The sequence below is a fragment of the Balaenoptera musculus genome, chromosome 14 (assembly GCF_009873245.2).
Source record: "Balaenoptera musculus isolate JJ_BM4_2016_0621 chromosome 14, mBalMus1.pri.v3, whole genome shotgun sequence".
NCBI classification, from domain to species: domain Eukaryota; kingdom Metazoa; phylum Chordata; class Mammalia; order Artiodactyla; family Balaenopteridae; genus Balaenoptera; species Balaenoptera musculus.
This window is the reverse complement of record NC_045798.1, coordinates 20,806,462-20,819,374: the sequence shown is the minus strand read 5'-3', so window position 1 is coordinate 20,819,374 and position 12,913 is coordinate 20,806,462. Positions and strand designations below refer to the sequence as shown.

At 44.7% G+C, this 12,913-nt stretch overlaps 1 long non-coding RNA gene across 2 annotated transcripts in view; it reads left to right on the top strand.

Annotated features, from left to right (window-relative positions):
• The window catches only part of LOC118906800, a 41,931-nt gene that overhangs the window by 12,082 nt on the left and 16,936 nt on the right, over positions 1-12,913 (top strand). For both annotated transcript variants that reach the window (XR_005022595.1, XR_005022594.1), the window contains exons 2-3: positions 1,610-1,755; positions 2,924-3,231. This is a non-coding gene — a long non-coding RNA (uncharacterized LOC118906800). The remainder of the gene's footprint in view (positions 1-1,609; positions 1,756-2,923; positions 3,232-12,913) is intronic.

The following is a 12,913-nucleotide window of genomic DNA, read 5'->3' as shown; positions in this document are numbered from 1 at the left end:
TTTCTTCTTCCCTGCTCTTGTGAATAACCAGGTAAGGAGACCCAGCGAAATGACTTGCACGCATTGTGCTGCTCTTTAACACATCAAGATCATTGGCTCTGGCAGCAGACCTGTGAGATAAGGGGCAGGAGAGAAAGTCCACAGCTTCAGGGTGTCCTGAGCTCTTTAGGGATTTTGGATGAGCAGAGATGCCCCGTTTTCTCCCATAACAAATAGGATATCTTCTGTGAAACTTGGCTCTAGCGGTTATTGACCAACCTGTTGGTATATATAAACTTTTCCTATGGGAATTTTCAAACAGATGCAAAAGTCGAGAGGATAATGTAATGAATTACCAGGTACCTGTCACCCAGCTTGTGGAATTATCAATACATGGCCAATCGTGTTTCATCTCTACCCCCTTTCGCTCCCTCTCCCCACTGGATTATTTTGAACCAAAATTAGTATATTGATCAAGTTTTCAGTTTCTACTTATTCTTGAAGCGGTTTCCCTCAGATGTTAGGATGTGAGCTCTCATTTAGATTGCTTTTAGCAGCTTCATTGGCCCCGTCGTTCTCTCTCTGGCAGTGTTGTTGTATTGGCAGAATCACAGGAATTTTCTGGCCTCAAACTCTGTTCTTTTGTGCCTCCCACTCCCGGTGTCCTGGGAACCTGTCATGCCTCTTCCCTGTGATCCCAGTGCCTGGACCTCCACTCATCAGCTCTCCCAGGTCGTCATCCCTTACGTTGGAGGCTAAGAATTTCTCTATATGAGGGTCTAGGCTGGCATGTAGAAGGTGCTTAATAACGAGTTGTTGATGACTGACTGGATGTATTCTGTTTGGCTTTCCACTCACCTGAACCTCACACTCAGCTGTTTTAACAGTGCACTTGGTTCTGTGTATCTTAAATGAGGAGGAACTTACCTGAGCCTCACCACCGCTTCTGTCCAGCTGCAGTCTGGATTTTCCTGGCTCCCCCTGCTGGCCGCTCCTGGGCAGCTGCATATAGGTGCCTCTGGTGGCATAAGACGAGCCGGAGCCAAGTTCTGCCAAGGGAAAGTAGAACATTGTTGTGAAGTTCCCCGGGCCAGTCCAGGCAGGTGTCAGGAGGAGAAGAGCAGCTTGAAAACCGTTCTGGGAAGGGCAGCTTTCTGGGTAAGGGACAGGGAAGGTGGGCCACTGCCCACAAAGTCAGGAGGGCAGGGTTGAGGCCTCAGCACTGGAAGACCACATGGGCCCGTAAATGAGCTGGTCCTTGTGTGGGGACTGGGGCCTATACTGACAATAGAGATGAGCTCCTTCTCCCCTTAAGACAAAGCAGCCTGGGGTCACACATGGTCACCAGGCAGGCAGAGGGGCTACAGAGTTTTATCTCAGCCTCTGTGAAAATTGAGGCCAGGAGGGTGGTGAACGTAGGTGGGAGCATCCCCAGAGTTCACGGTCCCACTTGGGATACATGACCCCACCTCCTAGCTCTTAAGACAAGTAATGACTCTGCGGAACTCTGGGTGCATGTTTCTGTGGGGGCTCCTTCCTCCACCGTCTGTAAGTATAATAAATTCCCCACACCTGTCCACCCCTTCCATCACATTTCTTGGTTATTTACATGTATTTGTCTTTTCCACAGCACAACTTCCCAGAAAGTGGGCTGTGGCAGAATGCATCTCGCCTGACTCCAGCCAGCTGCAGGTGTCTGGAAGAGGGTTGAAGATGGTCAGATGCTAAGGGCAGAGCCCCTCTTCTTCTCTCCAACCCCAAGCCCCAAGTGCCAGGGTAATTGCACGCTGAGCTGAACATGGAAAATGGGCTTTTGTTCCCTTTCAGGGTATAGCGTTTCCCCAATACACAAGGAAGGGAACCCAATCCAGAAGAACCCCAGGGCATGAAAATTGCCATTGGACTTGGGCAGGTATAACTATGAAGCAGTCCTTATAATGAAATGTTTGGAAGGAATTAATTTCTCTGCGGGGTGGTGGGGATGGAGCGGTGGACAGTGGACTGCATTCTAATGGGGGAAGGCAGACCATACACTTATATAAGTATATAGTGTGTCAGGGGTGCTAGCTACTAAGAAGGAAAAAGAATCAGGGGAAAGGGATAAGGTGGAGTATGTCGTTTTAAATTTGGTGGTCAGGGAGAACAGCCCTGCTGAAGTGAGGCAGCAAGCCCTGTGACTACCTGGATAAAAAATATTCCAGGCAGGGGACAGCAAGTGCAGAGGCCCCGAGGCAGGCACGTGCTTGCTCGTGAGAGGAACAGCGAGGAGACCAGTGTGTCTGGAGCCGGGCGAGGGAGGGAGGGTCAGAGAGAGAACCAGGGGCCAGGTCATGAGGGGCCTTGTACACCTCGGTGAGGGATTTGGATTCGCTCTGAGTGAGATGGAAAGCCGTCAGAGGGTCTGGAGCCCAGAGTAACATGAACCAACTGATGTCTAAAAAGACTCGCTCTGGCTGCTGAGACTGATCACGGGAGGCAAAGGCGGGGAAGGGGGACCAACTGGAGGACGGAGAGAGGTGAGGTGGACTGGATGGAGTAGTAGCAGAAGTGAAGGAGCACTTGACTTGCAGATACGGTTGAATGGACAGCCAGCAGGGCCTGCAGGTGGAGTGAATGTTGGATGTGAGAGGAGGAGAGAGCCCAGGCTGCCTGCAGAGGCCTGGCCTGCATCCCCAGGAGTCCGTGCTACCCTTTACTGAGGTGAGGGGTCTGGAGAACAGTAGGTCTGAGGGAAAATTCACCAGTTCTGTTTTTACGTTCTGAGAGTGAAGGTATCCACTTCAAATAACAGTAGATGTTTCAAAGAATAGGCTCCCCAAAGGAATAATAACAGCTAAAGACATTTACGTTGTGCTTTACAGTTGACAGTGTTTCCCAGTCATGTTATCTTACTCTGTTTTCACGTCACCCACATAAGGGAGTGCATTTTCTTTCCATTTTGCAGGTAAGAAAGCTGAGATTCAGAAGGATTCTGCACAAGAGAGCCAATTTTTGGATGCTGCCACGCAGAGAGAGACAACAGCCAGCCAGTCTTGAAGAGCAGCAGCCAACCAACAGAGAGACGGCCACTTCCCCATGGCCTCCCGGTCCCTGTCCACAGCCCCGCCGCAGATGGGAGCAGGGGGGTAGTGGCAGAGGACAGACCGCCTTCTGCCACCCTCCACTCAGGCCACCAGGGCCATGGCCACGTCTAGCTTCCCTGGGAGTGGAGGCCGAGAGCTTTGAAGGAGAGCTTGACCTGGACATTTTTAAGTGAGTATTTTTATTTGTATAAACATTTTAAATGAATCTGAGAAACCAGAAGGAGACTATTCTAATTTCTGAAAGTAGTTGAGAATCTATGGTGTGGGTCATTAAGCTAGCCAGTGAGAAAGAGGGCTTAGACATGGTGTTACTAAGGGCAGCTATTGAAAGATATAAAAAAGGATTCACATTTATGCAGGATGAGATGCCCCAATAAACCAGTTGCAAGTGCATTTTCTTCCACTCTTTTTCCACGCATATTTTAACATTGTTCAGATCTTACCACCTAGGCAATTTTATTTTCTCATAACCTGCTGTTTTTTCATAACCACTTTTTTTTAGTTGTTTTGTTTGTTTGTTTTTCTATACTGCAGGTTCTTATTAGTCATCAATTTTATACACATCAGTGTATACATGTCAATCCCAATCACCCAATTCAGCACACCACCATCCCCACCCCACCGCAGTTTTCCCCCCTTGGTGTCCATATGTCTGTTCTCTACATCTGTGTCTCAACTTCTGCCCTGCACACTGGTTCATCTGTACCATTTTTCTAGGTTCCACATACATGCGTTAATATACGACATTTGATTTTCTCTTTCTGACTTACTTCACTCTGTATGACAGTCTCTAGATCCATCCACGTCTCAACAAATGACTCAGTTTCATTCCTTTTTATGGCGGAGTAATATTCCATTGTATATATGTACCACAACTTCTTTAACCATTCGTCTGTCGATGGGCATTTAGGTTGCTTCCATGACCTGGCTGTTGTAAATAGTGCTGCAGTGAACATTGGGGTGCATGTGTCTTTTTGAATTATGGTTTTCTCTGGGTATACGCCCAGTAGTGGGATTGCTGGATCATATGGTAGTTCTATTTTTAGTTTTTTAAGGAACCTCCATATTGTTCTCCATAGTGGCTGTATCAATTTACATTCCCACCAACAGTGCAAGAGGGTTCCCTTTTCTCCACACCCTCTCCAGCATTTGTTGTTTGTAGATTTTCTGATGATGCCCATTCTAACTGGTGTGAGGTGATACCTCATTGTAGTTTTGATTTGCATTTCTCTAATAATTAGTGATGTTGAGCATCTTTTCATGTGCTTCTTGGCCATCTGTATGTCTTCTTTGGAGAAATGTCTATTTAGGTCTTCTGCCCATTTTTGGATTGGGTTGTTTGTTTTTTTAATATTGAGCTGCGTGAGCTGTTTATATATTTTGGAGATTAATCCTTTATCCGTTGAATCGTTTGCAAATATTTTCTCCCATTCTGAGGGTTGTCTTTTCGTCTTGTTTATGGTTTCCTTTGCTGTGCAAAAGCTTTGAAGTTTCATTAGGTCCCATTTGTTTATTTTTGTTTTTATTTCCATTACTCTAGGAGGTGGATCAAAAAAGATCTTGCTGTGATTTATGTCAAAGAGTGTTCTTCCTATGTTTTCCTCTAAGAGTTTTATAGTGTCTGGTCTTACATTTAGGTCTTGAATCCATTTTGAGTTCATTTTTGTGTATGGTGTTAGGGAGTGTTCTAATTTCATTCTTTTACATGTAGCTGTCCAGTTTTCCCAGCACCACTTATTGAAGAGACTGTCTTTTCGCCATTGTATACCTTTGCCTCCTTTGTCATAGATTAGTTGACCATAGGTGCGTGGGTTTATCTCTGGGCTTTCTATCTTGTTCCATTGATCTATATTTCTGTTTTTGTGCCAGTACCATATTGTCTTGATTACTGTAGCTTTGTAGTATAGTCTGAAGTCAGGGAGTCTGATTCCTCCAGCTCCGTTTTCTTCCCTCAAGACTGCTTTGGCTATTCGGGGTCTTTTGTGTCTCCATACAAATTTTAAGATGATTTGTTCTAGTTCTGTAAAAACTGCCATTGGTAATTTGATAGGGATTGCATTGAATCTGTAGATTGCTTTGGGTAGTATAGTCATTTTCACAATATTGATTCTTCCAATCCAAGAACATGGTATATCTCTCCATCTGTTGGTATCATCTTTAATTTCTTTCATCAGTGTCTTATAGTTTTCTGCATACAGGTCTTTTGTCTCCCTAGGTAGGTTTATTCCTAGGTATTTTATTCTTTTTGTTGCAATGGTAAATGGGAGTGTTTCCATAATTTCTCTTTCAGATTTTTCATCATTAGTGTATAGGAATGCAAAAGATTTCTGTGCATTAATTTTGTATCCTGCAACTTTACCAAATTCATTGATTAGCTCTAGTAGTTTTCTGGTGGCACTTTTAGGATTCTCTATGTATAGTATCATGTCATCTGCAAACAGTGACAGTTTTACTTCTTCTTTTCCAATTTGTATTCCTTTTATTTCTTTTTCTTCTCTGATTGCCGTGGCTAGGACTTCCAGAACTATGTTGAATAATAGTGGTGAGAGTGGACATCCTTGTCTTGTTCCTGATCTTAGAGGAAATGCTTCCAGTTTTTCACCATTGAGAATGATGTTTGCTGTGGGTTTGTCGTATATGGCCTTTATTATGTTGAGGTAGGTTCCCTCTATGCCCACTTTCTGGAGAGTTTTTATCATAAATGGGTGTTGAATTTTGTCAAAAGCTTTTTCTGCATCTATTGAGATGATCATATGGTTTTTATTCTTCAATTTGTTAATATGGTGTATCACATTGATTGATTTGCGTATATTGAAGAATCCTTGCATACCTGGGATAAATCCTACTTGATCGTGGTGTATGATCCTTTTAATGTGTTGTTGGATTCTGTTTGCTAGTATTTTGTTGAGGATTTTTGCATCTATGTTCATCAGTGGTGTTGGTCCGTAATTTTCTTTTTTTGTAGTATCTTTGTCTGGTTTTGGTATCAGGGTGATGGTGGCCTCATAGAATGAGTTTGGGAGTGTTCCTTCCTCTGCAATTTTTTGGAAGAGTTTGAGAAGGATGGGTGTTAGCTCTTCTCTAAATGTTTGATAGAATTCACCTGTGAAGCCATCTGGTCCTGGACTTTTGTTTGTTGGAAGATTTTTAATCACAGTTTCAATTTCATTACTTGTGATTGGTCCGTTCATATTTTCTATTTCTTCCTGGTTCAGTCTTGGAAGGTTATACCTTTCTAAGAATTTGTCCATTTCTTCCAGGTTGTCCATTTTATTGGCATAGAGTTGCTTGTAATAGTCTCTTAGGATGCTTTGTATTTCTGTGGTGTCTGTTGTAACTTCTCCTTTTTCATTTCCAATTTTATTGATTTGAGTCCTCTCCCTCTTTTTCTTGATGAGTCTGGCTAATGGTTTATCAATTTTGTTTATCTTCGCAAAGAACCAGCTTTTAGTTTTGTTGACCTTTGCTATTGTTTTCTTTGTTTCTATTTCATTTATTTCTGCTCTGATCTTTATGATTTCTTTCCTTCTGCTAACTTTGGGTTTTGTTTGTTCTTCTTTCTCTAGTTCCTTTAGGTGTAAGGTTAGATTGTTTACTTGAGATTTTTCTTGTTTCTTTCGGTAGGCTTGTATAGCTATAAACTTCCCTCTTAGAACTGCTTTTGCTGCATCCCATAGGTTTTGGATCATCGTGTTTTCATTGTCATTTGTCTCTAGGTATTTTTTGATTTCCTCTTTGATTTCTTCAGTGATCTCTTGGTTATTTAGTAACGTATTGTTTAGCCTCCATGTGTTTGTGTTTTTTACATTTTTTTCCCTGTAATTCACTTCTAATCTCATAGCGTTGTGGTCAGAAAAGATGCTTGATATGATTTCAATTTTCTTAAATTTACCGAGGCTTGATTTGTGACCCAAGATGTGATCTATCCTAGAGAATGTTCCGTGCACATTTGAGAAGAAAGTGTAATCTGCTGTTTTTGGATGGAATGTCCTATAAATATCAATTAAATCTATCTGGTCTATTGTGTCATTTAAAGCTTCTGTTTCCTTATTTATTTTCATTTTGGATGATCTGTCCATTGGTGTAAGTGAGGTGTTAAAGTCCCCCACTATTATTGTGTTACTGTCGATTTCCTCTTTTATAGCTGTTAGCAGTTGCCTTATGTATTGAGGTGCTCCTATGTTGGGTGCATGTATATTTATAATTGTTATATCTTCTTCTTGGATTGATCCCTTGATCATTATGTAGTGTCCTTCCTTGTCTCTTGTAACATTCTTTATTTTAAAGTCTATTTTATCTGATATGAGTATAGCTACTCCAGCTTTCTTTTGATTTCCATTTGCATGGAATATCTTTTTCCATCCCCTCACTTTCAGTCTGCATGTGTCCCTAGGTCTGAAGTGGGTCTCTTGTAGACAACATATATATGGGTCTTGTTTTTGTATCCATTCAGCAAACCTGTGTCTTTTGGTTGGAGCATTTAATCCATTCATGTTTAAGGTAATTATCGATATGTATGTTCCTATGACCATTTTCTTAATTGTTTTGGGTTTGTTTTTGTAGGTCCTTTTCTTCTCTTGTGTTTCCCACTTAGAGAAGTTCCTTTAGCATTTGTTGTAGAGCTGGTTTGGTGGTGCTGAATTCTCTTAGCTTTTGCTTGTCTGTAAGGCTTTTGATTTCTCCATCAAATCTGAATGAGATCCTTGCTGGGTAGAGTAATCTTGGTTGTAGGTTCTTCCCTTTCATCACTTTAAGTATATCATGCCACTCCCTTCTGGCTTGTAGAGTTTCTGCTGAGAAATCAGCTGTTAACCTTATGGGAGTTCCCTTGTATGTTATTTGTCATTTTTCCCTTGCTGCTTTCAATAATTTTTCTTTGTCTTTAATTTTTGCCAATTTGATTACTATGTGTCATGGCGTGTTTCTCCTTGGGTTTATCCTGTATGGGACTCGCTGTGCTTCCTGTACTTGGGTGGCTATTTCCTTTCCCACGTTAGGGAAGTTTTCGACTATAATCTCTTCAAATATTTTCTCTGGTCCTCTCTCTCTCTGTTCTCCTTCTGGGACCCCTATAATGCGAATGTTGTTGCGTTTAATGTTGTCCCAGAGGTCTCTTAGGCTGTCTTCATTTCTTTTCATTCTTTTTTCTTTATTCTGTTCCACAGCAGTGAATTCCACCATTCTGTCTTCCAGGTCACTTATCCGTTCTTCTGCCTCAGTTATTCTGCTATTGATTCCTTCTAGTGTAGTTTTCATTTCAGTTATTGTATTGTTCATCTCTGTTTGTTTGTTCTTTAATTCTTCTAGGTCTTTGTTAAACATTTCTTGCATCTTCTCGATCTTTGCCTCCATTCTTATTCTGAGGTCCTGGATCATCTTCACTATCATTATTCTGAATTCTTTTTCTGGAAGGTTGCCTATCTCCACTTCATTTAGTTGTTTTTCTGGGGTTTTATCTTGTTCCTTCATCTGGTATATAGCCCTCTGCCTTTTCATCTTGTCTATCTTTCTGTGAATGTGGTTTTTGGTCCACAGGCTGCAGGATTATAGTTTTTCTTGCTTCTGCTGTCTGCCCTCTGGTGGTTGAGGCTATCTAAGAGGCTTGATGGGAGGCTCTGGTGGTGGGTAGAGTTGACTGTTACTGTGGTGGTCAGAGCTCAGTAAAACTTTAATCCACTTGACTGTTGATGGGTGGGGCTGGGTTCCCTCCCTGTTGGTTGTTTTGCCTGAGGCAACCCAACACTGGAGCCTACCTGGGCTCTTTGGTGGGGCTAATGGCAGACTCTGGGAGGGCTCACGCCAAGGAGTATTTCCCAGAACTTCTGCTGCCAGTGTCCTTGTCCCCACGGTGAAACAGAGCCACCCCCTGCCTCTGCAGGAGACCTTCCCACACTAGCAGGTAGGTCTGCTTCAGTCTCCCCTGAGGTCACTGCTCCTTCCCCTGGGTCCCGATGCGCACACTATTTTGTGTGCGCCCTCCAAGAGTGGGGTCTCTGTTTCCCCCAGTCCTGTCGAAGTCCTGCAATCAGTTCCCACTAGGCTTCAAAGTCTGATTCTCTATGAATTCCTCCTCCCGTTGCCGGACCCCCAGGTTGGGAAGCCTGACGTGGGGCCCAGAACCTTCACTCCAGCGGGTGGACTTCTGTGGTATAAGTGTTCGCCAGTCTGTGAGTCACCCACCCACCAGTTATGGGATTTGATTTTACTCTGATTGCGCCCCCTCCTACTGTCTCATTGTGGCTTCTCCTTTGTCTTTGGATGTGGGGTGTCTTTTTTGGTGAGTTCCAGTGTCTTCCTGTCGATGATTGTCCCGCAGCTAGTTGTGATTCTGGTGTTCTCGCAAGAGGGAGTGAGAGCACGTCCTTCTACTCTGCCATCTTGGTTCCTCTCCTCATAACCACTTTTAATATAAACATTTCCCTCTATGATATTGAACATTGTTGTAATCATTTTTAAGTGGCTGTGTATTAACCAGCTATTTAGGCTGCTTTCACATTTTACGTACCTCTTTGTGTCTTAAGCTCATTAGTATCACTTTGTTAGATAGCTTCTTACAAGTAGAATTACTGGTTTAAAGGATATGAACATTTTTAGACTCTTGATAAATTCTAACAAATTATTTTCCAAAAAAGTTCTGCTGTCAGTACAGGAAAGTAAGAGTGAGCCCTGGAGCCAAGATCTGCTGACTCTAAATCTCAGGCTTTTTATTCTGGGCTAGATATATGAGCCTCGGTTTTCTTATCTGTGAAATGGGGATGACTGCCCCAGTCACAGTCACGAGAATCAGAAAAACCATGTGCTGAATAAATGGGGGGGAGTTACTATTTTAATGAGAGAAGATTTGTTATTTAAAGCTGGCTGCAGGGACTTCCCTGGTGGCGCAGTTGTTAAGAATCCACCTGCCAATGCAGGGGACATGGGTTCGAGTCCTGGTCCAGGAAGATCCCACATGCCACAGAGCAACTAAGCCCATGCACCACAACTACTGAGCCTGCGCTCTAGAGCCTGCAAGCCACAACTACTGAAGCCCATGTGCCTAGAGCCCATGCACCACAGCGAAGAGTAGCCCCTGCTCGCCACAACTAGAGAAAACCCGCACGCAGCTATGAAGACCCAACGCAGCCAAAAATAAAATTAATTAATTAATTTTTAAAAAGCTGGCTGCAGTAGTCCTCTTAGGAAAATGTCTTTGTTCAGACGTTGGAGCATGATCTGCCCCGAACAGCTCTTCTTCACTGTCTGATTGCTGGCTGACTTTTTCTAGCAGCTCCTACACAGTCTGAAATGGCCCTTTTCTCCCTTGATGACATGAAGGCATCTGTCACTTTGTCAGCTGGTATTTGGACTTCAAGAGCAGGTTTGCCCACCTCCTCCCTTCTCTGAGCACCCCCGCCCGCCCCCCCCGTTTCTCCCACACCCATCCCTACATCTCCGAGTCCTAAGCATGCTCCAGGGTCCTGCTCTAATGCCACCACCTTCTCAGACCTTCTCCAAACCATCATAGCATTTACTTTCTTTCCCCTCTCATGTCACGTTCTCTCTTGTGGTTCAGACATTTGCTTATGTGTGTGTCCCATGTCCTGTCCTGCTTTGTGTGTTTAAGCTCCTTGAGAGCAGGAATTCAGTCCTTCCTGGCACAGTCGCCCACTCAGAACATCTGTCAAATAAATCAGCAGCTGCTAAGTGCCAAGCACTATTCTAGGTTTTGGGAATACAGAAACAAATTATCTATCTTTGCACGAACCCCGTTTGCTGGGAAACCTGGCCTCATATGGGGAGATAGATCCATAAAAGCATGATGTAAAAGTAATATGTGCAGAACAGGGAGCTGGCACAGAGGAGATGGCACACAGTGATGGGGCCCTGGGACCCACAGTCAGACAGTTCAGGATTCGGATCTTAATTCTGCCACTGCACAGCTGTGTGACATGGGCAATTACTTGACCTCTCTGGGCCTCAGTGAGATTAAACAGTACCTACTCCACAGGGTTGTTGATGTACGTGAGGGCCCTGGCACAGTTCGTGGCACAAAGCAATGATGTGAGGATGAAAGTTGCCTCCTCCTGGAGGGGGCGGGGAAAACTTTGTAGGCAAGGGGCCACTTGAGCTGAATAAGATGAATAAGAGTTCTTCAGGGAGACAGGAGATATGGACTTTACAGGTGGAGGAAACGACATGAAAAAGCAAATAGTTTATCACCATCCAGAGAAAAGCTTAAAAAAAAAGTAAACACGGGCCCTGCCACGCGTGGAGTTTGTGCTTCTCAGTGTGAACACCAGGACATCCAGCAGGCTCAGGGCACAGATTCTGATTCGGAAGAGGAGAGAATCAGAAGAGAACGAATGCCCTTGAAGGAGGGAGAGGTGAGGACACCCTCGCAGGTCCGTCCTCAGAGCCGCAGGCCTCGGCCTCTGCCCGGTGCGGACTGGCCCCGGGTGGGGCACCAGGCTGAGTGCAGGCCACAGGCTTTCGCTGAAGCAAAAGTCAGTGATTTTCCTGTTGTGGCATCCACAGCGATACAAAGAGTTTTATTCAGAGGTGCCTACCTCCGCACTGCCTTGTCTTCAAAAGAGTCTTGTTTTCTTAGGACAGATTCATCTCTTAGATGAATGTTTGGTGTTTCCTTTCACACGGTTTAGCAAGAGATGCAGGTCCAGATAGACATTCTGCCCCCCTCGCTCTCCCCAGTGAGCCTCAGGGTCCAACAGGCACCTCGGGAGGTCCCAGAAGGGTCAGGCCGGTGGCCACGAAGAGAAGGGTAGAGGTGGGGTGTGTAAAGACTGGAGTCCTGGAGGCCTGCTGCCAGGTGCTGGGCAGCTGGCATGGTTACAGGAACTGGAAGGAACTGGCGGGGCTCTGGGGATAACTTTAGGGCGAGTCTGGCCTCACCACTCAACATAAGAGAAGGCACGCCTGTGGAATTTCCTCCTGCAAGGCACTCAAGAGAACTGAAATTCTGAGCTCACTGCCAAAACTGGCAGCTCTCACTTCATCCCTGGTGCCTCTGAGCACAAGCCTTCGGGGAAAGCCAGGAAGAACAAGAGCAGACAAGAACAGGACTCGGTCTCTGACCTCATTCCCCACTTCTCCCACTCCCACATCTGCCAGCTCCCCACCTACCCTCTTCCCTCTGTCCTGCCTCCTCTGCCCCTGACCCCAAAAGAGATATGAATGAAAACAAAATGACCAGAAAACTGGGCAGGCAGTTCTTGTTCTGGGCGCACTAGGCTCTCCTTTGTGTGGGCTCTGGAGTTCCTTAGAATGCCCTTGTTTGGGGGACGTGGCATTGCACTCTGCAGGGATCAATGGATTGATCGGCAGACCAAGAAATCACAAGCTCTGGGTGTCAGATCCATTTTACTCACATAAACCGTGAGCTTATGTCCCATAGGTTGGGACCCGAATCTGGGGGAAATCTGAGCTCTGAAGCCAGGAGAGGCCCGGAGAAGCAGAAAGAGAAGCTGGTCTTGAGTGGTGGTTGGTAGACTCGGGCTGTACAAGAGCCAGCCTGCACCTGGTTTTGTACAGCCAATGAGCTTTATATTTTTAAATGGTTGGGGAAAAAAACAAAAGAAGAATATTTTGTAACACGTAAAAAGTATATGACATTCAAATTTCAGTGTCCATCAATGAAGGTTTGTTGGAACCGAGCCATGTCTGTGCCTGGCTACTCCTGTACAGCAGAGTGGAACTGCTGTGACAGTGGCCACACGGCTCACAAAGCTGATGATGTTCACCCTCTAGCTCTTTACAGAAGTTTGCCTGTCCCTGCTCTTGTGCATTTTTGTGCGGGTGTAGTCTGGTGGAGGAGATAATAATGCGGGCAAAGTAAAAGGGAGCTTTCTGAGTGT